We start from the raw sequence: 27,798 nt of genomic DNA, 5'->3' as shown, positions 1-27,798 counted from the left end.
GTCCAACAACAGAATAGTGCTGGAAAATGGTGAAGAACAAAAAGTGAGGGATCCAGGCCTGGAGGCACATGCCTGGAATCCCAGCACCTCGGAGGCAGAAACAGGTGGACCGTGGCTCAAAATTCACCAAACAGCAGAAATGGGAGCTGGACAAGAGGAGGAGGCAGGGTGCAAGAGGAGGAGAAGGGGGTGCATTTCAGCTGGTAGAGCGCTTGCCTAGCATGCGTGAAGCCCTGTTCGATCCCCAGTACTACCTACAGCTGAGTGTGGGGGCGCGGGCCCCTAACCCAGTCCTTGTGCCTTGAAGTCGGGAGGGTCAGAAAGTCAAGGTCATCCTCCACACGCAGAGTTTGAGGACAGCTTCGGCGAGGTGAGTCAGCAGGCAAAGGTGCTTTCTGTGAAAGCCTAGTGGGCCTGCATTTGATCTCCAGAACCCACAGAAAGGTGGAAGGAGAGACTCCGTGGGGTTGTCCTCTGACCTCTCCATGTGCGACGTGGCCTGTGCAACCATGCAGGGGTGCATGCATGCACACACACACACACACACACACACACACACTCACACACACACACACACACACACACTAATAGTACTGATGAAATAAAAAGAGAAACCCATTACTTTGTATCTAATTTAAAAACAAACAAACCATTAATATTTCTTTAAGAATCTAAAAACATCATCTTGGCAACTGCTAGCAAAATTCCTTGTGGCAAAGCGGAAGGACAGCCTTTGTTTGAGAAAAGACCTTGAATGGCCCAGTATGGGTGACAGGCCTGGGTGCCAAGGCGGTGGGAGGGGTGTAAGGGGACCTGGGGATACTCTTTGCTCAAAGGGGACACTTTCTACTTTGTTCCTAGTCAGAGGAGGGGAAATGCAGCCTGATAAGCTTGGGGACAGGGCAGATTGAAAGCTTGGGGGCAAGGACTCCAGAAAGGGAAATGGAGGTAGCTGAGTGGAAGGCTGGGAACCCCCTCACTGCTGGGGTGGCTGTGCCGGCTCTCTGTTGTGCAAGGTCTGTGCTACCCCAGGGAGTTTTCTTACCAGAGAGGTCCACGCAGCAGGGCCGACTTGCACAGGGGTGGAATTCCCCAGCGCGCAGGATCCCAGAAACCAAACACGCCTTGGGAGCACAGATCTTGGATAAATCCGTCAGCTTCCCCAGGCCTTGGAGCAAAGCAGAGGCGGTGAGGATGCTGCCGAGGTTTCTGAGAACCTGGGAGGCCATCTGAGTCACACCTAAAACCGTGGAGGCGTCCCAGTGTCTGGGGCTTGCCAAAGGCTTGACCTTCCACGGAGGTTGCTGGAGGGACACTTTTAGCCGGCTTTCAGGATGTGTGAGCCATGGGGCATCTGAGATCTCTGTCCCACAGAGGGAAATCTGGCCGTCACCTGGGCATTTCCAGAGTGGAGGAGAGGGACCACCTTCCAGGAGGGGCTTCCTTAGCTCTTCTGAGCCTGAGACCCCTTGATTCCTCTACAACTGTGGTTCTCAGTGCTGCCCCCCTTTAAGATGGTCCTTCTTGTTATGGTCACACACACACACCACACACACACACACACACACACCCCATAAAATTTTTGTTGCTGCTTCCTGTGATTTTGCTACTGTTACAAATTGTAATGTAAACATCTGTGTTTTCTGATGGTCTTAGGCGATCCCTGCAAAAGGGTTGTTCAATCCCCCCCCCACACACACAAGGGGTCGCGACCCCCAGGTTGAGAACCAATTCTGTGCACGAAGCCACCAGAATAGCACAGCTGTAGGGAGCCAAAAATAAACTCCCTGCAGGGCTATTGGAGCCTCCTCAGCTAAAAATAACCGGAAGAGAGCCAAGGGGCCCTGGGGACCAGTCAGCCCTCTCAGGGACCGTGGCAGAGGCTCCGAGAGGCTCCGAGGGCCCCTGGTAACTCAGCCGGGGGCCGCAGGGCCAGGGTTCCATCTCGAGGAGTCTGGTCCGCTCCGGGGTCCCAGAGAGACGGCGCCTGTTCTAGCAGGGGAAGCAGTGAGAGCCCTTTGCCTCCTCTCAGTGGGCAATCCTCCCTCAGCTTCTTCATTCTCCTCATCGTGGGCAAGCAGCTTCATCTTGCTTCGACGACGTGAAGGTCAGACGTGGCCCACAAGGAAACCCCCATTGAGTCTACAGACGGGCATACCGAGGCTGGAAGGGAGGAGCCATGCCAGGGCACGGAGCCTGCTCCCTGTGCGCTTGACCAAAGCCCGCCGCTCACAGCCTTTCCTAAGTCCTGTGTTAACGGCTGGAGAGCACCGGGAGTTGGTATTTGATCTTGTGCATCATCACCAAGGTCATCACAGACACACGCCTGATGTTGGCGGAGACATCAGGTCCAGTGGCCCCTCACCTCCCTCGCTTGTTCCTGCCTGCCCCACCCCCTCACTGGCTCTGAGCATCTTCCTCAGAGTCCTTTCTCAGTCGCTTAGGAGGGAGGCGTGGCCCTGTCTTCAGGGCTTCCCCAGGGCGGCTGGGATGGGGATGAAGGCTCCCTCCCCACTTACCGGCTGAGGACTCTTCACTCTCAGCTCTGGTTGCCCGATCTATAAAGCATGGCTCATAATCACCACGACACCCACCTCACAGATGGCCTTTACGACTTCTGGAGGGAAAATAATATACAACGCAAAGCTTGGGCCTGGGGGAACAGCTCAGCCAGTTAACATGCCTGGCAGACATGCACCAGGACCTGAGTCCGATCCCCAGCACCCACAGAAAAATCCAGGCACGGTGGCAGACATTTCTAACCCAGGTAAGACAGGGGGATTCCTGGGATTAGTTGGTCAGCCAACCAAACCTAACTGTCAAGTTCCAGGTCCTGGTGAGCGTCTCTGACTCAGAAAGCAAGGTGGACAGCTCCTGAAATGACACTTGGCGCTGACCTGTGGCCTCCAAATGCCTGTGCACACACATGTGCCTGAGAGTGCACACACACACACACACACACACACACACACACACACACACACACACACTCAAAGGCAAGGAAGATCCCAAAACATCATTAATGGAAATCCCTAAACAAATAAAAAGACATTTTGTGTTCATGGATTGAAAGATCTAATACCATGAGGATTCCAACAATTTTAAAAAATTGTGTGTGTGTGTGTGTGTGTGTGTGTGTGTGTGTGTGTTCAAGACAGGGTTTCTCTGTAGCCCTGGCTGTCCTGGAACTTTCTCTATTAACCAGGCTGGCCTCAAACTTACAGAGATCCTCCTGTCTCTGCCTCCTGAGTGTTAGGATTAAAGGCATTCACTACCACCACCCGGCTAAAATTATTATTTTTAATGCCTATGAGTGTTTGGCCTACATGTATGTCTATGCGCCACATGCATGCCTGGTACCCTTGGATGTCAAAAGAGGGTGCTGGATGCCCTAGAACTGAGCTTACAGGAGATTGTGAGTTACCATGTGGGTGCTGGCACCAGGTCCCTCGTAAGATCTACAAGTGCTCATAACTGCCGAGTCATCTCTAGCCCCAGGATTTTCATGTCATCAATACACCCACGTTGACCCAGAGTCTCCCCAGCTCAGGCCTTCCCAGGAGGAGAGGAACTGTATTCTCCCAAATTCTCAACCCCCTCTCCATTCCCAGGTCTTCCACAGGCTTTTCTGAGGGTCTGTCTTGCTGACCTAGGGGTGGCATGTATGGATGATGAGCCCACACAGCTTGCATACATGCCTGCCTGGTGTGCAAAGTGCAGGGTATGTGCATGTGTGTACGTACATGTCTATATGCATGCGTGCATGTGTCCTTGGCTGTGGAACGATGTGAGGATAGAAACAGATAGGGAACACACAGGCCCAACCAACCCCCCATTATCATGGTACAGGGCAGAACACCCAAGAGTCCAAATTCTAAATCCAAACCGGGTCCCATAGGCCCTTTTGGAGGTACATTTGCCAAGGAAGAAGATCGGAGCATATTTATTTCATAGTTTGTGAGTTTGATGTATCACCTTCAAATATTCAGACACAGAATGTTGCAACCTCAAACTCTATGCTTGCCCTGAGCACTGAGACTGTCCCGGAAAGACTGACCACCTTCTCACAGACTCCCTTTTTTCTAGGACACCCCACATGTCGTCTGGCCCACCCAGCTCCCCTCAAACTCAGCTAAAACTCCCAATCCCCCTGGACAGATGTAGGACCTACTGTGCCTTCTTGACATCCATCACCCAGGAGGAGCCAAGGGCTCCTGGGAGGCCCTGAGCTTCCTCCTCTTCGGCTGAGGAGGGCGCTGGATTGACTCACAGCCGAGGGCACCCAGCAGTTCCGGGACCAGTGGTGACACACTTCCAGGTCTTGCCACCAGAGGGCAGGCGCACACAGCACCTGGAACACAGCCACTCTGGAGAAGAAAGTGAGGCGTCTCAACGGCTCGCTCGAGGGCGGGGGGGGGGGGGGGGGCAGGAAGAGAAGAAAAGGAACTGAGGGTAGCCTCTGCAGGTCCCATGAGGCTCCAGCTTGAGCCCAGAGCATTCGTTTTTACTTCTTGCCTTTCTATCCCCCCCCCATGTCCCTTCCCTCCCCGCTCTCTCTTTAGAGGCTGGGAGCTAGGTTCTATCTTGACTTTGATAGTCTAGATACCTCTTCTCTCCAAGCCTCAGGTTACTCATCTGTAAAATGGGAAGAATCATATCGCCAACTTAGTGCACATCCCCTCCCCGTCCCTTTTCCTTGGGGGGTGGGGACATGTTGTATAAGACAACCCCTCCTTGTTGTCGAAAAGGAGCTCCAGGCTATGTCCTGGGCAAAGCCAATCCCCCTCTCTCCCGCAGTGTGAGCCGGCTCATCAGGCCTCCATTCCTGGTAGAGGGTGTCATAAGGTTTTGTTCAGTGGTGCCGGGCGGGCGGGCTGAACTAGACAGACTGGAGTGACAACTGTTTCTCCAGCCTGGGAGCTTTAGCAATGTCAGGATGCATTCAGAACCTCAGCAGGGCCTGCCCTGTGTCAGACCAGATGAGCAGGTGCATGGGAAGGGAGGGTGGGAGGAAGGGAGAGAGGGAGGGAGGGAGGAAGGAAGGATGGACGGACAGAAAGGAGACAGATGAGCTCATGCACCACTTCAGAGTACTGGGGACAAAGGGATTTCCATACGTGGTTCCAGCAGAACCCTTAACCCCTCTTAGGTCCCTTGAAACCTGGGTCTAGGCAGTCAATTGAGGGGTGTCCCTCTTGAGGCTCCTTGTGTCTTAGAGTCGGTACCGGCAGTACCGGGGATTTTGGTCTCAGATTTCAGAACGAAGGTTAGACCCAATCTGCTGACTCTGGGGCTTGACTCGTATTTACATTTGTGCCTTCATCCCACAGACACTCCCCAGGTCCTTCCCACTAGGGGTCCCAACAACAGAGGGGGTGCCCCAGGAGTGTCAGAGCAGGCTGCTCTGAGGAAGTGGCTGCGTGTCTTCAGGAAGCCAGAGTGCAGCTCCCAGAGGAGCTCCAGGTCAGAGAGGCCGCTGTCTGAAATCAGAGCCGGAGGACCCAGGGTAAGGCAAGGGTACGCGTGTGTGGAGCTGAGTCCAGATCTGGGATTCCTAAACTCGCATTCTCCCCCATTGCCACACTTCCAGAGAAAGGGTTTCTGGGAGGGCCCGGAAATGGGGATGTGTCATCAGCGTGGGTGCTCCCTCCCCAGCTGGCCTTGCCTTCTCTCCTGGCACTGGGTCACACCTGCAGGGCCTCACCCACTACTGACCTAGATTTCCTTGCCACTCTGTCAACAGTTCCAGGGTGGGGCAAAGCGTGGCTTCTCGGGGGCCCAAACGGAGTCTGCGGCCGGCCGGGATCACAACAACCTAAGCTCCCCACTACCAGGGTGGAGCCAGTACCACATTTGTCAGGGTGGGAGTGAGGCTTCCTGGTGGCTGCTTGGACCCAGCCGTGGCCCTGACCCTCCCTCCCAGCGAGGTGTGCTCTGGTTTTCAACTGGGTGAAGACAGAGCCAGCGTTCGGAGCCTCTCAGTGGGTGGGGGTGGGCGGCACCCGGTACAGGCCTCCCGGGACGGGGAACACTAAGCCCCTAGAGCGAAGGTAACATGTAGTCGAGGTCATTGCTGCTTTAGAACTCTTCTGGTTTGCTGCTCAGGGACTCCCAAGTCAGCTCAGCCCAGGGAAAGAGCAGGTTTCTCTAGAGCAGTGGTTCTCAACCTTCCTGATGCTGCGACCCTTTAATACAGTTCCTCGTGTTGTGGGGACCCCCTCAACCATGAGATTATTTTCATTGCTACTTCCTAACTGTAATTTTGCTACTGTTAATGAATCGTCGTGTAAATATTTGATGTGCAGGATCTCTAATATGTGACCCACGTGAGGGTCGCAGCCCACAGGTGAGAACCAGTGCTCTCCAGAGATGTCCAGGCTCCTCTCTGCTAGGATCTGGCTCCCTGTTTGGTCCTTGAGAGACCCAACCTCTCCATGTCAGATACCATCCCCTCCCCCAGCACCTGCTGTGTTCTTGGGATGGTTGATCTTGTAGTCACACAGCCTAGAACATTCTGATGCAAGTCTGGGTCTCTGTCGGTGGAGCCAAGAGGACCCGACACACCAGCTGTGGCAAAGAATGTGAAGACTCGCTGGGCGGTGGTGGCGCACGCCTTTAATCCCAGCACTCGGGAGGCAGAGGCAGGCAGATCTCTGTGAGTTCGAGGCCAGCCTGGGCTACCAAGTGAGTCCCAGGAAAGGCGCAAAGCTACACAGAGAAACCCTGTCTCGAAAAAAATCAAAAAAAAAAAAAAAAAAAAAAAAAGAATGTGAAGACTCGCAGGCGAGTGGGATCCCCTAGGCCTCAAAGCCTCCATCCGGGGTGGGCCCTCATCTGCTTCCCTGCCAGCCCGCTATGGGGGAGAACACTGGCATCCGCTTCTCTCGACTCGCCCCTTTGTAGCCTGCAAGGGCTGGAGCAGACCCAGTTAGCATGTCAGGGCACATCTGGACTGGGAGCCCTCCGCAGATCCCAGTGTAGAGGGTTTATGAAAACGATCCGGATCACAAGTTGCTATTCCCTCTAGATTGTTCTTAGATTGCAGATTCCCAGTTAAAGATCTTTCTAAGGAGTCCCAGGACTTTTGGGGTATAGTGGTGTATTCTCATAGTCCCAGCACTCCGGAGGTGGAGATGGGGGTCAAGAGTTCAAGGTGATGAGTGCAAGGTCATCCTGAGACCTTATCCTGGAAGGAAGGAAGGAAGGAAGGAAGGAAGGAAGGAAGGAAGGAAGGAAGGAAGGAAGGAAGGAAGGCAGGCAGAGGCTGGGAGGGAGGGAGGGAGGGAGGGAGGGAGGGGAAAGGAAATTCAGGACACTCATGATTTCCCCTTTACTTAGGGGGACCACAATTTGAAAATGGTCAAGAGCTGGGAGCATGACCCTTGCGGTCCCTAGCTGCCCCCACTTCGAGTGCCCACTGTCCGTGAGCCTTGCTTCCCAATCCGAGGCTCCTTGAAGTGCGGACATCTTTGCCCCTGATTTTTGGAGATGGCCCAGGCCTATGGCCAGTCAGACCCAGAGCTTCAGGCCCGGCTTGTGTCTGAGCTCAGAGAACGTGAGTGGCAGTGTGTAGCCCTGGCACCTATGGTTCAGAAAACACACTGTTTTCCCACTAAGCCCGGGACTAAGGGGGTCTAGGATGTAGACAGTGCTGGCTTCTCTGGGAGCCCTAACCCAAGCTCACAGGGAGAAGAGGGTCCCACTGTTTGCAGAAAGATACCAGCTGGATCCTCTTCGTCCTGGCAGGGAGGTCCTAAACCTTGCCTAGTTCCCTGGCACACCTGAAATTGTATCTGGCTCCCTCTGAAGCCAAGGCAGGGAGTGGCCTTAGTCCCCCTCCCCTGAGGGTGGGGTGGAGCCAGTAGAGTGGAGAGGATGCTATGTAAGAGCTGGAGACCGAGGCCAAGCCCAGGTCTCTCTGGGCTCTGCCAACGTGGACATCTGGACCAGAAAGGGGGTGATAGCACACCTGCTCCAAACGCTCCAGATAAAAAGGGGGCTGACCCACACCCAGGACTTGACCGGAGGCATCAGGGATACCTGGACCTACCTCGTGGCTCTCTGCCACACCTGGACCTACCTCGTGGCTCTCTGCCACACTTTCCAAACCAGTGCACCTTGCCGCTCCCAGCTGCGGAAGGTCTCTGTGAGTCAGGCCAGGAAACCACAACAGAGTAGCCGGACAGGGAGGACAGTCACCTGAGAGACAGAGCTGGGCACACTTCTCTGGCCTCGACTCCCCCTTTTCATCCATTCCCCACGGGTAGAACCGAAGTCAAGGCTTCCACACAAGACACAGTCTTCTGGGACCATGGTTGAGGGCGATCCTGTTTCCGCCTCTACCCTCTGCCACCCTCATCTAGGCTCCTGGTTCAACCAGGTCAGACAACTGCCCCCGACCCCCAGAATCTGAACCATGAAAAGAGGGACCAAGACACTGGCCTGCACGGCACCCCGTCTTCTGACAACTGAAGAGTCAGTTGCATTGGCACCAAGTCAAAGGCTGTGTGTCTCCTGAGCTTCTAGACCTTTCTTGCTTGCTGACCATGAGCAAGCCTGCTCCTTCCTGCCTCCGAGCCTCCGTTGGTAGCATGTGAACTGTGTTCCTGCTACAATCCGAACAGGCACCTTTCCCGCTTATATGTCAAAACCCCAGTCCTCAGGTTCATGATAGCAGGAGGTGAAGCTTCGAGAAGGAATAAGTGTGTTATAAGTGTGTATGTAGTAAGTGTGTAGTAAGTGTGATGCTCCTATGGTGGGGATCAGTGGCCCTGTGAAGGAGTCTGAGCTGAGCTCGGTAGTACAGATCTCTAATCCCAGCACTCACAGGCAGAGGCAGGACTGGTCTACATGGTGAATTCCAGGCTAGCCAGACTTACAAAGGAAGCCTGTCTCAAAGACACCGAAAAAAATCATTACGTGAGCATGCAGCAGGAAGCACCATCCATGACCCCTCGATTCTGAATTTCTCAGCCTCTGTGAACCATGAGGAACACCATGAGAAATGACCTCGATGTTTATGACCACCCAGTATATGGAAACTCTCTAAAGCGGCACCCCAGCATCAGACCTCACTTGGGGACAGACTCGCAGTTTCAGAGTAAAACGAGCTTCCGAGCCAACACAACCGGCTTTCTTTTAAAACGGGAAACGTGGGCAGGGTATCTATTTACTCAGGGAAGCCCACGTGAGATGAGGACCGCACCTACAGGACAAGGAGGAAGTTGTGCCAGATCCCTTCTTCACCGCCCTCACAGGAGTCACGGGCCAGCAGATTCTGGACCTCTAAACTCCGCAGCTTAAAATTCCAGACGAGAGAGACCACCACACGGAACCCCAGCCTGAGTCCCCAGCCTGCTGCCGTTAGGGTCAAGCAGTGGTATCACCTGAGGCCCACGTGGCCCCCTGCCAAGCCACCTCGAAAACTTCAGGCTTGCCAGCTCCGCTATCATATGAGACAGTTGGTGAAGATCGCTCCGCTTCAGTTGCTAGTCCCCCTGAGAACTCTCAGCCAGTCTCCAAGCAGCTTTCAACAGATGAGCTTTGCTTCACATACCCTGTATTTCACGTGCCTGTAAAAAACAAAAACCAAAAACAAAAACAAAACCGCAATTTTTTATTTTTAAAAAGATGTATTTTTGTTTGTTTGTTTTTGTTTTTTGTTTTTTATTTTTTGAGACAGGGTTTCTCTGTGTAGCTTTGCGCCTTTCCTGGAACTCACTTGGTAGCCCAGGCTGGCCTTGAACTCACAGAGATCCGCCTGCCTCTGCCTCCCAAGTGCTGGGATTAAAGGCGTGAACCACCACTGCCCGGCGATGTGTTATTTTTAAAGTGTGTGTCCATGCATGTGTGTGTGTGTGTGTGTGTGTGTGTACAACCTGTAGAGACCAGAGTTATCAGATCCCCTGGAGCAGGAGGTTCTGGCTTTTGTGAGCTACCTGACATTGATACTGGGAACCAAACTCAGGTCCTCTGCAAGAGCAGTACAGTTCTTAACCACTGAGCCATCCCTCCAGCACAACATCTTTTCCGATTTACTAATGCAACTTTTAGAAGTACTAGCTCAGAAGAGAAGAGTGCCTCAATGAGAATGGAAAAAGGAAGACCTGAAGGTGAAGGGGGCTGAGTCATGACAGTGAAGGACAGTTGGTTGTCAAGGCAACCAATGGGGATGACTAGCAACCAGAAGAGTCTGATGCCTTAGATACCAAGTGGTTCAATTCTAACATGCAGATTCTGTGTTACTAAACAGACGATGGCTTCCTAGAAAGGCAAGTGTACCGGCCCTGCTGATGCTGAATGTGGGTCCATATGATCTCCATCTCCTGGCAGGAATCCACATGTTGACATTTTGTATCACTCCAGTCAGCGGGAGACCTCCCTAAACCAGCGGTTCTACCTTGTCAAGTTCACACAAATCAACCTCCCAGGCTGCAAGACTAACACACAAAGCTTTGCTGATAACAACCCCTTTAGGATTCAGTGTGCTGGGCCCTGTGCCAACCTGTCCATTCCTGGCTGGACACCGCCCCTCCGGCAGATCCCCGAGACTGAGCAACTGTCTTAGTTAGGATTTCTACTGCTGCGATGAATCACCACGACCTAAGCAACTCAAGGAGGAAAGGGCTTGTTTGGCTCACACTTCCATATCACTGTTCATCATCCTAGGAAGTCAGGACAGGAACTCAAAGCAGAGCAGGAACCTGGAGGCAGGAGCTGATGCAGAGGCCATGGAGGGGTGCTCCTTACTGGCTTCCTCCTCATGGCTTGCTCAGCCTGCTTTCTTATAGAACCCAGGACCACCAACCCAGGGATGGCACCACCCACCATGTGCTTGTTAACCACATTTCAAGCCTGATGACCTAAATTCAGATCCCTGGAACCCACATATACAACAGTGCAAGCATCTGCAATCCTGGTTTGCCCTACGGGGAGATGGGAGGCAGAAGCCTCTCCGGAAACTCAAGGACCAGGTAACCCGGCATCCACAATGGTGAACAGACCCTGTCTCGAACAAGGAGCGTGTCCTCTGACGTCCACACGTGCATGCTTGCACCCAACCCTCATGAACAGGCATGGATACACACACACACACACACACACACACACACACACCACCACACACACACACACAGACATACACGTAAGTCCTATGTATACTGCTATACCAGGAATTAAGATTTCAACACACAAGCTTTAGGAGACACATTCAAGTTATTCCATGACTGAAATGCAGGTGTTGCCTGGGGGATATGGCAAAGAGACTGGACCTTAAGGAGAGGGTTAGAAGTCAGGGATGTGGCTCAGTTGGGAGAATACTTGTCTAGCACGCACAAAAGTGTGGATTCAATTCCCAGCCTTGCATTAACATCAAACCTGGCATGGTGGTACATACCTGAAATGCCAGAACTCAGAAGATAAAGGCAGGAAGATCAGGAGTTCAAGATCATCCTCAACTACATGGTGGATTTGGGGCTAGCCTGGGCTTCATGAAACCCTACCTCAAACAAACAACAAAAAAGATATAGTCGGGCTATATTAGTTGCTTTTCATGTTGCTGTGATGAGATACTCTGACCAAAGCAACTCAAGCTCACAGCTCAAGGTTACAATCCATGGTGCTGGGGAAGTCACAGCAGAGGGGGCAGCTGGTCACATTGCAGCTGTGGTCAGGGAGCAGAAAGCCATGGACACTTGTGCTCAACTCACACTCTCCCTTTTTCTTTTTTTTTTTTTTTTTTTTTTTTTTTTTTTTTTGGTTTTTGGAGACAGGGTTTCTCTGTGTAGTTTTGCGCCTTTTCCTGGAACTCACTTGGTAGCCCAGGCTGGCCTCGAACTCACAGAGATCCTCCTGCCTCTGCCTCCCGAGTGCTGGGATTAAAGGCATGCGCCACCACCGCCCGGCTTCACACTCTCCCTTTTCTAAAGTCCCGGATCCCTGCCTAGGGGATGGTGCTACCCACAGTGGGTGGGTCTGCCCACCTCAATGAACCAAATCAAAATAACCCTCCACAGGCATGTCCAGGATCCAGTCTCCAGGGCGATTCTAGGTCTCATCAAGTTAGTGGTTGAGATTAGCCATCACCCAGGCCAAGAAGATTTCTCCCCTGTAAGTGGGCTCCTGGCCCATGCTAAAGTCTTCCTACAGTGTTCCGCTAACTTGTCCTTTCTCTGCTCGGTGAGAACGGTTTCCCCCTTCTCTGGAGTATGTAGACATCATCATTACACAACACAGCCTTTAGAAATGTGAGAAATAAGTTTATTTTCCATGAATCACCACCACCAAGAAGACCAGAACCCGGCCATGACATTGCCCTTGAGTTCTGTGAAAGGGTTAAGCATTGTCTAGGTGGGAACTCTCACCTCTATGCTACAGACTACAAATGGAACTATAAATGAAGGTACTCCCCTCAAATCCTCCCCTGGTAAGACAGCACCTTGGTCTCTAGGTCCCCTAGAAGAGAGTCTGTCCTCTTACCACTAATTGGGTCCAAAGTAACACTCTCAACCCGAGGCATACCTGGCCTCTTCTCTCCCCAGGATGCGAATCCGGACACAGCCTTGTCCCCCCCCTGCTCCAAGGCCTTACATTAGCTCCCTCTAGACCTCCGTGACAATGACTCATCTGGACGAGATGTCCTCACGGAAGGCCAGGGTCAAGAGCAGCTACTCAGAAGTAGATTTCATTCTCTTCCTTCATCATAGAGCAGTGGTTCTCAACCTTCCTGTGGCTGTGACATTTTATTGCTGTTCTCCACGTTGTGGTGACCCACTAACCATAAAATTTTTTTGTTGCTTGGGGTTGGGGATTTAGCTCAGTGGTAGAGCGCTTGCCTAGCAAGCGCGAGGCCCTGGGTTCGGTCCTCAGCTCTGTTAAAAAAAAAAAAACCAAAAAAAAAAAAAAAAAAAAAAAAAAAAAAAAAAAAAAAAAAAAAAAAAAAAAAAAAATTTTTTTGTTGCTACTTCATAACTGTAATTTCGCTGTCTTCATGAAACCTAATGCAAATACCTGTGTTTTCCGATGGTCTTAGGCGACCCCTGTGAAAGGCTTGTTTGACCCCCCCCCCACCAAAGGGGGTCAGGACTCACAGGCTGAGAAGCTCTGTCCGAGAGAGCGTTGCTTCTGCTGTCTCTGGGTGCCTTGATGCTGCCCTGCCTCAACCACCAAGACTCTCTGTCAGTCTTCTTTGATCCCCTTCGTCAGCTCCTGGGTCATTGGATCGTCACTACCCACTTCCGATGATTTCAGGGACCTCCAGCCCGACATCTTCCCCCTCCCACCAAGTCCTCACTTTTGAAAGCTCACCCTGACTGGTCACCCGACTCCTCAACACTTCAGATCCTGTAGTTCTGCCGTATCAGCTCACCCACGTCTTGGGCGGACCTAGCAGTCACTTGGAACCTCTGTCCCTCTAACTTGACCTGTTCCCTGTAAGCTCCATCTGCCTGTGTCACTCATGTGACAAGCTGATCTCTCCTGGTCAGGGCTGAAGGAGCCCAAATGGCCCCTATTTAGCAGTCCAGCAAGTTCCCTGACTTCTCTGGGAGGTAAGCAGTTCCTGCCTGTGCTTCCTGTCACAGGATTGCTAATCCGCTGGTGGTGGCTGGTATGGGGCCCAGCAAAAAAGATCGTCAAAGGCAGTGGATGCCCTGGAACCACTGAGGTCTGGGTGCAGGGAGTGGGGTGGGGAGGGGCGGGTGATGGGATGGGACTGGAGCCATTTACACAGCCCCCACCCAGCACCCAAAGGCTGCCTCACCCCACCTCCCCCAAGTCTTGTGACATAGACAGAGACAATCCACCTCGATGCCTGGGGTGGCCCATGGTGTTGGTGAATTGTCATGTGCTGCTGGAGCTCACTGGGCAGCTGGCTCTGGAAGTGGGGGTGCTCGGGTCCCCATTTTAAATCCAAGCACACGTGCGTCTCCAAGTAGCCTCCAAACAAAACCCTCTGCGGAAGGTCAGAGGTCAGACCAGCTCCCTGGTTCTGAAGAGCATCAGGCGTGAGAACAGCTGGAAGGCGAGCCATTCCCAACAGATGTTACTGTTGTTCACCCCGTGGTAGAAAATGCTGGTGGTGGGGAGGGAAAACTGGAGGTCATCCGCGGGAACTGTGGGTAGAAGCTCTTCTACAGAGGTGTCTCTTCAGGAACCACCGCAGCCTGCCTCGACTTCCCCGGTGCTCTCTTTTAGATGCAGGAAACATTTGGAAACATTTTGCCTCTTTTGTGTCTCTCTAGCCACTATTCATTTGCTGTCTACTCGTTTCCTTTGTTTGCTATCTGCTTAATCACCCCCCTGTGCCCACTGGCCTTTTGGTGAACTGGACACCAGCCGGAGTCATTTCAGAAGAGGGAAATTCAGTTGGGGCGTTACCTCCATCAGACTGACCTGTGGGCGAGTCTGCGGAGCATTTTCTTGATTCATGACTGATATGGGAGCGCCCAGCCCACGGTGCCTGATGCCAGTCCTGGGCAGGTGGTCCTGTGCTGTATAAGGAGACAGGCTGAGCAAGGCATGGAAAGCAAGCCAGTAAGCAGCGTTCCTCCACGGTCTCTGTTCCGCTTCCTGCCCTGACTTCCTTTCACAACGGGCTGTAAACTGCAAGATGAAGTAATCCCTTTCCTCCCCAGGATAATTTTTGGTCACAGTGAAAGAAAGTAACTCGAACCTTGGTACTCAAAACTGAAAGTCCTGCTACCTGAACCATAAGAACAAGGGTCTTTGGTACAGTTATAGTGTTTCTGAATGGCCTGAATTATCTTGGGGCTACCCCAGGACATGCACAGGACACAAAACAGGCATCCTGGGTCCTAGCCGGTAGAGGAAGCAGGTTACAGGGGTGGCTGGTGGGAGACTCACGGAGCTCTGTGCCAGGGTGCAGGGCCAAGGGTCCTGTGTCCATGTTCATGCCCACTCACATTCTCTATTGTCCATGTGCATACACACAGACCAACCCACATGTGTGTGCGTGCATGCATGCATGCATGAGCGCGCATGCACACAAACACACAGACAGAATTACCTCTTGATTTGCAATTTAAGGCTGTGCCCACTTACTCTTGTGTGTAGGAGCTTCTGAGAGGCAAAGGTGCGCCCTTCCATGGTGAATCCTCTGGTTACGGGCCAGACGCCAGTGTTTGCCTCTGGATGGGCGGATAGGTGTGGACAGATCAATACAATGGGCCACCTCCCTATTTCTTTAACTGTAGTCATCTCTTAGAGATGCTCCAAGTTGTGGTTGTGAGCTGTGCTCCATTTGCAAAAACAAAACAAAACAAAACCCACTGAAATGATCTTTAAGATAAAGCACGCAGAACAAGCAAATGCAATTACGTGCCACCTACAGGCTTTTCTGTCACCACCAAATCGCATACACAATGATGTTCCTACATAGTTCTGTCGCCCAGTGACATTCACGGCTGTCGTAGTTCTTGTGAGCACACACTACAGAACCAGTTGCTTAGCAATGCAGGTCTTGGTAATGTCCATGTCCTTGAGTCACAGTGATGCTCAGGATCCTTCCCCGATCCTACATGGAAGCTGAAGGTCACATCCCTTTGAGTATTTGGGTATGACACATTTGAGCGTGCTCTGGGCAGGGTTTCTTTTTTTATCTTAATGAAAAGTCTTACAGTGTTTTACCTTATGGATTCAGCTAATCAGGCTGACCAGTAAGCTTCAGGGATCTGACCCCCTCTACCTCCCACCCCCATGCTGGGGTTACAGACAACTGCACCTGGCTTTTTGTGTAGAAACAGGAGATCCAGTCTCACGTCTTCATGCTCTCGTGCTAGGCACTTTACCAACGCTCTCCTTTGGCCCAAGTGCCTTCTTTTCCAGAAAATCCTAGAAGTAATCCCAGCCCACTGGCCCACACAGGTCAATGCTCTTTTCTGGCTGGTTCTCAGCAACCCGGTGGCTGACATGGTGGGTCAGGTGTGTTTTCTGTGTCTTTACTCTGGTGACAGCTAGAATACCCCTGTCCCTCCAACTGCTCACTCAATACCCAGATTCTCCTGAGGGAAAATGGGGAGGACCCCAACACCCTCCTTTGCTCACTGTCTCTTAGAAGGCCTCAGGTGACCCGATGTTCCTTATATAGGGCCCAACAGCTCCTGCGGCAGGATTTCACCCACCTCCCCAGACGCTAACCCAATGACTGAGGCCTAAAAACTTCTCCTGGTAGAAAAATATGGTACCTCCATAGCCTCTCCAGGTAGGGGATACCCATCGGGGTGGGGTGACTCCGTGGGGGAAGCCAGGAGAGACGGACTGGGACAGTTGGCTCTTCCCATCTTATCCTGGACAAGTCTGCTTGGCCTGGACGGTGATCAGTGCAATGAGGGAAGAGTATTCCACTAGGTGGCGCCATCACCCCTCACTTCGGGCTGAGTGACAAGATTGGGGGGATTGGTTTTTTAACAAGAGCACATCCAAGCCTTTCAGGAAGATGGATGCTCACTGAGCAATGACCAGACAAGATCCTCAAGGCGGAGGGAGCCTTATGTTTGGCAGACATGGTACCTCACCCCTCTGATTTTGCCTGGGAAGCTCCTAGCGTTAACACATGTCTCAGTGACCGGGATCAGTCCGTACCCAACCGGCATGGTAGCTCCGACCTGCCATTCCAGCCTTTGGGATTCCAAAGCAGGCGTTAGCTACAAGTCTGAGCCCGCCAGAGCTCCATAGTGAGTTCCAGGCCATCCTGGGATGTGTAGTGAAGAGCCTTGGCCACTCTCTGCCTCCTCCTGCTGTGTCATTCTGTCCGTCCCCCCGCATTCGTGTTCAGAAGGTCCCGTGTCTGTAGCTAGGCGGGAGAGATGGGCCTTGACTGAGTGAGTACAGGGTCTCATGACTCGCTCTGTGTCAAGGATGTCCTAGGGCTAGCCCCACTGGAAGTGAGACCCGGGAACAGGAAAGAGAATCAGAGAGACCAGCAAAGCAAGTGTCACGTCCTCCGGGGGAGAGAGTGTCCTGGCCTGAGCCGTGAGGAGGAAGCGGGGTGAGAGGGATAGTTCCCAGACACCAGGCCTATCACCCACTCCCTCGGGGGGCTAGCCTGTGGCCTTTTGCTGGTGTCTGTACTTTCCGACCCACATCCTTCCTCGATGGTCGGCCCTCCCCCACCGATGTCTGTCCTCCGCCTTGCGCCTCGGCTCTGTCTTGTAATTAAAATCCAGCCTTCCTAGGGGCCGTTTTGTTATTGTCATGGTCCTCTTCGGCCATCTGCTTCATGAAGGTGGCAGGGAGGGGACAGGGCAAGGCTGGGGACTGGGGTGCCCAGAGCGTTGACACTGCCATCGAAACAGACAGCTCTCGATAATGCCCACGGACAGAAAAGACCAGGATTAAAGGTCTCCGACTCCTCCTTGGGGAACTGAGCACTAACAAGTATCCAAAGAAAACAGATCGACAACCCCACTGTATCGGCGTGATAAGGCTCTTTTGTTTGTTTGTTTTTCCAGACAGGGTTTCTCTGTGTAGCTTTGGAGCCTATCCTGGAACTCACTCTATAGACCAGGCTGGCCTCGAACTCACAGAAATCCACCTGCCTCTGTCTCCCGACTGCTGGGATTAAAGGTGTACGCTATCACCACTCGGCTATGTGATAAGGCTCTTTAATAATTTTCTCTCATTCTCATTGATGGAAATCAACACCAGGAAGAGACCCAGAGGTTTAATCACAACTCTGTTCAATAAGGACTGTCATCTATGCCCAGTCTCGCTCCATGCTAGGCCAGTCTGGGCTGTTCTGTCATCTGCCACTCACTGTCTGGTCTGTAGGTCTGTTAAGTCTCAGCGGGGCCCTATCTCCTGGCTTCTCATTCCCTTTTCTCCTCTCCTACGGTCCTGATTATTTATGACATTCCTCTCAGAGCCCCTGTCTCAAAACCCTTTGTAATCTTCTGGATAGAACTTTCTTTCTTCCTTCCATTCATTTTTATTTTGTAAGCTAAACTGGTCTTACGCTCATGATCCTCCTGCCTCAGCTTCCCAAGTGTCAGGACCACAGGCATGTGTCACCACACCTGTTCTGGCCAGACTTTGAAAAACAAATATCCAGGCTTGGCGGTGTCCACTAAGCAAAGCGTATGCGTATGGTGACTCAGTGATCCCACTCTTGGTTTAAACCCGACTGCCGAGGGATGGCGAGGAACGCCCAGAGCAGCTGCGGCTTCCCTGCATGTCCATCAAAAGGAGAGTGGCTAAACACTCCAACAGAATGCAATGCTCCATGACCATGAGAGTAAACAAGCTAGCGATGTGCCCAGTAATACGACTTCCACACACATGAAGGTGAATCACAGAGGCCAAGCATGAACTATACATATGTGATCATAGTTACATAAAATTCATAACCAAGTAAACTGAGTCTCTAAATGACAGAAACCAAGGTTCTGGACTGCTGGGGGGGGGTGGATATGGGGGAGGGAGTGGGGAGGGAGGGTGAGACTTTCATAACTGCCTCTTCCTTAACACAAATCATTATTTACGTGAATATGTCCACTTTGAAAAAAATTAACAAGCTGTATACTTATAATTTTGGGGAGATTTTGTGCATGTTTCACAGATTTTGATTTTTAATAAAAATCGAAATAAAGACATTTATTTTAGGAAATAAAAATAAGGGGGCTGGGGGTGTAGCACAGTTGGTCGTGTGTGCCTAGCATGCCAGCTAGTTTTTATTGTCATCGTGACACCAGCTAAAGTCATCTGTGAGGAAGGAGCCGCTGAGCAATTGCTTAGATAAAACACAACCTTGTGGCCCTACCTGGGAGACGCTGTCCTGACTGATGATTGATGTGGGAGAGCCCCGCCCACTGTGGGCACCACTTCCCCAGCAGGTTGTGTCCGGCTCCCTGAGAAAGCAAGCTGAGCATGAATCAGTGAAGGAGACAGTACACAGCACTCCTCCATGGCCCGTGTGTCAATCCCTACCTGAGTTCCTGCCCGACTTCCCGCAGTGACGGACTGTGACCTGGAAATGTGAGCCGAGTAAACTCTTTCCTCCCGAAGTGGCTTTTGGTCATGGCGTTTACCACAGCAAAGCACACCAGAACATCTACTATGAAGGGAGCCCTGGTTCTGATCCTCAGCACTGTGCAAAGCTGGGCGCCAAACGTGGGGAATCATGACTGCCAAGCCAGCACGCAGGAGGAGAAGCTTAAGGTCATTCTTGGCTACATAGCAAGTTCCGGGCTAGCCTGGGACACAGAAGACCATGTCTGAGGAAGAAAAAAAAAAAAAACCCCAAAAACAATAAAAACAAAGTTAGGATCAAACATCCTCCACAGTCTCCCTCTCTCCTCCCTGAGTACAGAGGATGAGGAGGCCACTGAGGATTGTAGAGCCAGAGAATGGAAGGGGTTTGGATCCTCACACAGGAACATCAGCTTTGGAAGACACCCGGGCACGTTCACAAGGTTACAGAGAGGGACTCAGAAACACCTGTTGTTCCCAGCAACCGTTTCCTGGGAAGAGTTCAACAGCGTGGGGCCCTTAGACGGCAGGGCAGGAAATGATGGGTAGTCCTTCCTGCTGCTAAGGGGGAGGATGTGTATACTCCAGTCACTGACATCAGGGCATTTTCTGCTCAGTCTGCTTCACATGAGCCACCCTGGAAGCCACCACACACGGTGACATGTCATTTTACTAAAATGCCGCGTGTAGCCGAGTCCCAAAGCCAGGTCTTGGTTAGTAGTGTGGAGGGGTCCCCACGGCTCCTTTGTAGCAATGCTGAAGACCTGGGGGGCGGGGGGCAGATGCTCCTGACACTTATAGTTCCAATATTGGAAATTTATTGTTAGAACTTATTTATTCTGCTGTTAATTACGAATGTAAGAATTTTAGATGATTCTAGAACTCAGGCCCGTGGAATTCTTCAGGGCCGGCTTGCTGCGGACCCATCTGGATCCTGCTCTTTGTCCACACTGGAGCTCAGGGGGACCCACCATCATGCCAGAAGTGCAGGATGCCGACCTGCAGGGCTTCAGCCATCTTCCTGTCTCCTCGCACTGGACACGCCAGGAAGTCAAGTGCAGTCAGGTCAAAGGTCACCCAAGGAGACTGCTCCATTCTTCATGTTGGAAGGAGTGTGAAGCCATGAAAGTGAGGTTCAGAGGCTGATACCAAAGACTAGACTATATCCGGTGATGTCACCCACACCTGGTAATGTCACAGACTCAATTGCTGGCCCCTCCCAGTGCCTGGGTTGGGAGGTCAGGGGTTAAGAGCTCAGAATCTGGATTTAGGAGGATAAGAATTCCAACCCTGGTGGCTGTGTGAAACTGGGTGACCGACTCAACTTCTCTGTTCCCTGTTTTCTCATCAGTTAGATGACCCATGCCTCTTTGGGGATCATAAAGAATATTTGAGTACAATAAACATGGTTTATAGCATTATGGGAAGAGGTGGTTGTGTCCCCACCCCACCCCCAGCCGCATTGGGAGAAGATTCTGGAAGCTTCTCTCTGCTATTGATCTCTGCCATTCCCTGGGGATAAATAACTCATCCCGTAAGGAGCTAGTGTGTGTGCAAGCACGTTGAGAACCAAATAGGCTGGATGCAGTGAGGGAGTTCCCACCAGCCAGGGTCTGGGCCCGGACTTCATAGGCGGGGAAAGCGAAGCCCAGAAGACTCATGGCTCAGTTTTCCCTGGACCCTAAATTCGGCTGTTGTCCACCAGCTCCCCTTATCTGCCTGACCTTAATCTGAGAAGTCAGCTCAAGCCTGAGTTACTCCATTTGCCTATACCCCTGTGCTGGGGAGCTTTATGTTTACCTGACACAAGCTGGAGTCATCTGAGAGGAGGGAACCTCAATTGAGGAAATGCTTCCATTAGACCAGGTTGGAGAGGGCCCAGCCCCTTGTGGGTGGGACCATCCCTGGGCTGGTGGTCCTGGGTTCTATAAGAAAGCAGGCTGAACAAGCCATGGGGAGCAAACCAGTAAGCAGCGCCCCTCCATGGCCTCTGCATCAGCTCCTGCCTCCAGGATCCTGCTCTGTGTGAGTTCCTGTCCCGACTTCCTTCAGTGGTGAACAGTGATATGGAAATGTAAGCCCAATAAACCTTTTCCTCCCCACATTGCTTTGGTCATGGTGTTTCATCATGACAAAAGAGACCCTAACGAAGACAACCCTGAACCGGTCCTCACCACGCCAACCCCAGTGAGCTTTCTTCAGGATGTCTGATACCTGGGTCTCTTGTGCTTGGAGACAAGGCAGAGGGCTTGGCTACAAAGTAACACCAGGTCATGAAGATCCAGCTGCTGTCCAGTTGTTAGCTCCCTAGAAAGGCCAGGGTGGCCACGGAAGATCTTCTGAGACCTCTCGCCTCAGCCCTGTTTACTTGGTTTGTTTTGTTGAGGGAATGGTTTGCTCTGTAGCCCAGGCTGGCTCTGAATTCACAATGTCTTGCCTTAGCTTCTGAGAGCTGGGATGATAGGAATGTGCTACTGTACTTAGCAGCCCTGTTAACTCTTAAACTGGACTGATAGAGATATTAAAAAAAAAAATCTAGGAACTAGGACTGCAGGGTTGGCTCAGCAGTTAAGAGTGCTCATTGCTCTGTTTGAGGACCAGCGATTGGATCACAGTACTGACATCAGAAAGCTCACAAACACCTATAACTCCAGCTCCAAGGGTTTCGATGGCCACTTCTGACTCCATGGGCACCAACACACACGCGCGCACGCGCGCACACACACACGTGCAGGCACACACACATAAATAAATTAATCTTTTTAAAAATAAATCTGAGTGTTTTTGGATGTGGAGTCTGGTTCAGTATGTCTACACTGTGGATGGAGAAACTGAGGCCCAAAGTGACGAAAAGAACTGTCCCAGGGCCACACAGCCCAATGGTGGCAACCATTTACTCCCAGCATCTATGAGACCAACCTACCTAACATCCGCATACGTGCGATCACATAGCTCTGCACTTCCAAGCCTGGCTTATTTCCTAACTTAAAGAATCTCCAGTGCCATTCAAGCTGGGTTCCGTTATTTGTATAGCTGGATAGTATTCCATTGTGTATACCGGCTGTATTTTCCTGGTCTACTCATCAGTGGGCAGACTCATTAGACTGTGTCCACACTTTGGCCACTGTGGATAGTGTGACAATAACCATGGGAAGGGCAGGTGCCCTCTAACACACTGGTATCATTCCCTTTGGAAATATGCCCAGGAGTCGGGTGGTGGACATATAAGAGTTCTTCTTTCAGTTCTTTGAGGATTGGCCAATGGCATTCTCAGTTTGTGATCCAGATCCAGTTTAAGAGTACATTTTGGCCGGGTGGTGGTGGCGCACGCCTTTAATCCCAGCACTCGGGAGGCAGAGGCAGGCGGATCTCCGTGAGTTCGAGGCCAGCCTGGGCTACCAAGTGAGTTCTAGGAAAGGCGCAAAGCTACACAGAGAAACCCTGTCTCGAAAAACAAAAAAAAAAAAAAAAAAAAAAAAAAGAGTACATTTTGGGGATTATGTGCCTTAAGCCCAGAGGCCCCTGACCTTGGTGCCTTAAAGAGCTTATAACCCTACTGATAATATTATTTGCATGTTACCACTAGATGTATCACACTTACAAGAATTTCCCTCCGTCGTCTCGCTCAGCCCTGTCAGAAACCCTGACAGGTCAGCCGTACAGCGTCTGTCTGTCTTACAGGTGGGGAACCTGAGCTTGGAAAGATGGAATGGGTGTCTGTGCGGGAACACACCACAGAGGCTGTATCCCGGAGAGCCTCCTAGACACATGTAGTGCCTTCGTTTATTCTGGAAGAATCTCTTCCAGGGGCGGGGTCTGGGCCTCACAGGAAGTGTCCGTGGGTCTCAGCACACACCCGTGCTCTGCAAATGTAGGGAGCTGTGGTGCTGGGTGTGGAAAGGGTGGGCACTCTGCTCCTTGAACTATCCCAGCTGACCTGCCCCACCCTGGCTAAGCGCTTGAGCTGACTAAGTGTCCCTAGTACATGCCCTAGACCTGCTCTTCCCCTCCCGGGCCTTCAGGGTCCCCTCTGAGATGTGAGAATCATAACCTAGGTGTCCTTGTATGTCTTGGCGGTCCACTTAATTAGTAAAGGCCGGGGCTGACAGGCTCGCTCATCCGTTCTGTTCTGGGCCCCATGTTGTTTCTGGAGATAGAGACCCGCCTGGGCCTCCGGAGCTGTCTTCAGTTGTCTCTCTCGTCTGTAATTTTCAGTTTTTAATAAGACTGCAGAGCACCTCGAGGCTGTGCCCGCACCTGCTGATTATCGCTTTTAAGCAGTCTCAAGGCCTGGGAACAGCAAAGGAAAATCTGTCAAGGTGAGAATTCTGGGCTCACTGGAGCACAGGCCTTTGTTAAGTCCCTGATCTTTAGGTGATATTTCAGCATGTACACACATGTGCCCAGGTTGGTGCATGTGCACGCACGCACGTGCGCGTGCACACACACACACACACACACACGCATGCGCACGCACGCACACGCAACGCACACATGCACACGCACATGCACACACACACGCACACGCGCGCGCACACACGTACACGCACGCACACACATACATGCGCGTGTGCACACACACACATGCACACACAGGTACACACACAAGCGTGCACACACGCACGCGCATGCACACGTACACATATGCACACGCGCACATGCACAGACACTTGCACTGTGTATAGGATGACTGTAGAGCTTAAACTTTTTTTTATTGGTTAGTAGTGTGTTATGTATTATATGTATATGTATAAGTGTCGGAAAGTGTGCCATGGTGTGTGGGCAGAGGTCAGAGGACAACTTCATGAAGTCCATTATTGTGGGTCTAGGAATTAGACTTGTGTGGTCGGATAGCAAGTGCATTTACCTACCAAGCCATTTTGCTGATCCTCTGACTTTTTTCCAGTGTGTGTGTGAGAGAGAGGGGTGGGGTGGGGTGGGGTCTTTCTTTCCTTCGGAGACATGAACAAATGTCCATTTACTCCCAGGTAATGCACCAATGACAGACCAAGAGAATGATTGCGCCCAAGTCTCCGGGTCTATCTCAGTGAAACAGTGAGTTTACTGGGGTTCCTGGCTGGAGTGTGGGTGAGGGATTCCTTCAGGAGCAAGCATGACCCAAGGACACCGAATCACCAAAAAGCCCACTCTAGTTTGAGTGACAGCTCAGAAAAGCTGCATCCCCAACTCCATGCAGATTGAGGAGTCTCCTCTTCCCAGCAGTTGTTACTGACTACATAACATTGGGGAGGGACTTTGTGAATCTTGTAACTTTCAGGAGCCTCCTGAGACTTGGGTGTTTTATTTCCTGAGCCTTAATGGAATGTTTCGATATGGAGGGAACAGCAATAAATTCTTACTATGTAGCCCAGGCTAGCCTTGGATTGGAGATCCTCTGGCTTCAGCCTCCTGAGTGCTGACATGTACACAGTCACATGTGGCTCATGGTGGGTCTTAAATGCGTAGCTAGGGATAGAGAGAACGCTCAGCAGTTAAGAATGCCTGGTGTTCTTGCAGAGGACCTGGGCTCAGTTCCTGGCACTCACTTAGCTGTCCACGACTGCCTGTGAAACCAGTTCCAGGGGAGTGGGTGCCCTCTTCTGGCCTCTAAATGCTCCTCCACGCACATGGCACATATAAACTCATATGAGCGCACACACACATACACATAAAAATAATAAGTAAATAATAAATCTTTAACTCAGCAGCCAAGGGGTAGGCAGTGTGGGGCCAGCTGGTGCCCTCCAAACAGCATTTTCCTGTTTAAAACCAGACACACCTTAACTATTCATTCTCTCTTCAGCTTTTGTGAGGACTGGAAAGACCAACAGGAGGGGAAGCCAGGGCCAGCCTGGTCTTCACTCCAGACTCAGCTCTGTGACCATGTCCTGCAACCTACAGATAGAATGGAGCAGATATGACACACAGGCCAGAAAGCAAAACACAAAACAAAAACATAGTTAAAAAGTGAAAGTGTTAGGCCGGGCGGTGGTGGCGCACGCCTTTAATCCCAGCACTCGGGAGGCAGAGCCAGGTGGATCTCTGTGAGTTCGAGGCCAGCCTGGTCTACAGAGTGAGTTCCAGGAAAGGCACAAAGCTACACAGAGAAACCCTGTCTCGAAAAACCAAAAAAAAAAAAAAAGTGAAAGTGTTTGTAAGAGGCATAGGTCTGGGGCTGGAGAGATGGCTCAGAGGTTAAGAACACTGGCTGTTCTTCCAGAGATCCTGAGTTCAATTCCCAGCAACCACATGGTGGCTCACAACCATCTGTAATGAGATCTGATGCCTTCTTCTGGCCTGCAGACATACATGCAGGCAGATTACTGTATGTATAATGAATAAATAAATCTTAAAAAAAAAAAAAAAAAAAAAAAAAAAGAGGCGTAGGTCTTTGAAATGGCAGGGCAGTTTCCCTTTTTTCCTATATTACCATGTCATGACAGATGGAAGGAATAATAAAATGGGGGTGGGGGGACAAGCATGGGGCCAGCAAATGGCTCAGTACGTAAGGCCCTTGTGGCCCAGCCTGCTGACCTGAATTCAGTTCCCACACGGTGGAAGGAAGGAACCAGCCCCCACACGCTGTCGACTGACTTCTATCTTCCCATGTGCGTGTGCACACACGTACTCTAAAAAAGAAGAAAAACACGTAAAAACAAGACAAGCAGCCCCCCTTGTGGCCCCAGGTGCCGCTTCTGCAGTGTAGAAGTCTCTCCTTCCACGGTTTCCCTCCACATCTTTTTTCTTCAGTTGAGGACACGATCTCTCTATAATCGAAACATGGGTGTTTGCTTTAACTGACATGTTAAGATGGATTTTGAGTGGTTGAATTCCAACAGGAAGTGACGGTGCAGGATTAGAGACGTCTGGACCAGGGGTCCCTGGAAAGGCAAAGACAAGGACATTCAAGGGGCTTGCGGATAGGGTGAATCATTCTTTAAGGCTAGAACCTGTGCCCCTATCATGACCTGGGAGTTAAGGATGAGTCAGAAGGACGGGTTACATCATACGGGGAAGAGCCTGCAATAGCGTGCTGGAGAATTTCTATTTATTCGATTCTCATTAAAGAGTGTGCCATGTTACGTATATTTACAAGAGATATACATAAGAAACACTTGGAAATAATTCACAATCCAAATCGCCATGAATCATTTCTATTAATATTCTGGTACTTATGTAGCTTCTCGGCTTTTTTTCCATACATACTTTTCTTTTTCCTTTCTTTCCCCATTGACATAAAAACACAATTTTTTTTTCTAATCCCATTGTTAGCTTCATCAGTCATTAAAATAATTTTGCAACAACAGTTTTTTAATTTTTAAAAGGAATTACTATTTTATTCTGTGTGTGCATGTGTGTACAGAACGTGTGTGTATAGGTAGTCACTCACATGCCCTGGCTCGTAGATGGGAGTCAGAGGACACCTTCCAGGCGTCAATCCTCTCTTATGGTTTCTGGGAACTAAACTCAGGCCGTCAGGCTTCCACAGTAAACACTTTTACACCCCCACCCCCACCCCAGCCATCAGGCCGGCCAATAATAGCTTCACAACGTTTTCTTCACTGAGACTGTTTTTCTGTTTTGTTTTTAATCCTCTCAGGAACTGTAACATTCGAAAGAGGTAAAAATAGAGCTCGTGTGACCGGAGCTTGAGTGGCGGTCCGACACCTGCCTGGACCTGTCCCGCGGCCTGACCCCATTCTGAAAACCACGATTGCACAACCCCACTCTTGAGGTTGTACTGGGAGACCGTGGCACCCTTCGCTTAATCAGCCTGCTCGGTTGCTTCCAATTTTGCCCGTTGTAAATTGATACGCTTATTCTTCGACCACATCCCATAATTATTTCCCAATGAGTGTTTCTGAACATGGGGTGTGACATCATCCAAACTATTAGTGTGAATACTAAATGCAGCTGACTCTTCCTTAGCTAAAATTCAGCTAACCACAATTCCCAATTAACCAATTTTGTTTTGCTCAATTTTGGGAGCATAAAGGGAACTACCTGTATGTCACTCTTGGCTGTCTCTCTGCCTCGGTTTCTTTATTGCACAGAGAATTAGGAAACTGAGATTAATTCAACAAAAAATATCAGTTAGCTGTATTCTCAAACTTACAAACCATTACTGAGAAAAATTAAAGATGAATAGAAACGGTGAAATACACTATACTCACGGATTTAAACCTTTGTGGTTGATAAAGTGCCAACTCTCCTTCCCGAGTTCATCTGCCGATTCAACACAATGACATTCAAGATCTCAGTAGGGCTGTATGAAAATGTTTTAGTAAGCCCAAAAACAAAATTAGTAAAAAAAAAAAAAAAAAATTTTTTTTGGCCATAGTTTAAAAGCTGAAACAACTTTGAAGCAAAACATTGCTGAAGGGCTTATTTGCCAGATTTCAAGACCTAGTATGAAGTTTACCGTGACCAAGGTGGTTTGGTATCCAGGCAAAGGATGGCATAAAGGTCCCTGGAACGAAGCAGGAAAGCCAAAAATAGACTCACATCTTCACAGTCAATTGATTTTCAGCAAGGTGCCAACACAGTGAATTGTGGGAAAAGATAGTCTTGATAAAAGTGCCAGAGAAGTTGGTTGGCTGTGGAATGAAAACGAGTCTTAACTCTTACCTCACACTATATTTGAAAATTAACTTGAAGCAGGTCATAGATTTAGAGGTAAGCTGTGTGTGTCTGTATGCATGGTATAAACATATGTGTACACATGTACACATGTGTGTGGAAGCCAGAGGTCAAAGTTGGGTGTCCTTCTCTATCACTCTGTGTGTGTGTGTGTGTGTGTGTGTGTGTGTGTGT

General features: G+C 50.7%; 1 long non-coding RNA gene across 1 annotated transcript; it reads left to right on the top strand.

The window, feature by feature from the left end:
* The first annotated feature begins 19,790 nt into the window (after positions 1–19,790).
* On the top strand, positions 19,791–27,153 carry LOC119086409. The gene is made up of 4 exons (XR_005089685.1): positions 19,791–20,172; positions 23,200–23,303; positions 23,973–24,039; positions 26,585–27,153. It is a non-coding gene; the product is annotated as an uncharacterized LOC119086409 (long non-coding RNA).
* The last annotated feature ends 645 nt before the right edge of the window (positions 27,154–27,798 follow it).

The sequence above is a fragment of the Peromyscus leucopus genome, chromosome 22 (assembly GCF_004664715.2).
Source record: "Peromyscus leucopus breed LL Stock chromosome 22, UCI_PerLeu_2.1, whole genome shotgun sequence".
NCBI classification, from domain to species: Eukaryota; Metazoa; Chordata; class Mammalia; order Rodentia; family Cricetidae; genus Peromyscus; species Peromyscus leucopus.
The sequence above is the reverse complement of the archived record's forward strand: the minus strand, read 5'-3'. Positions and strand labels throughout refer to the sequence as shown.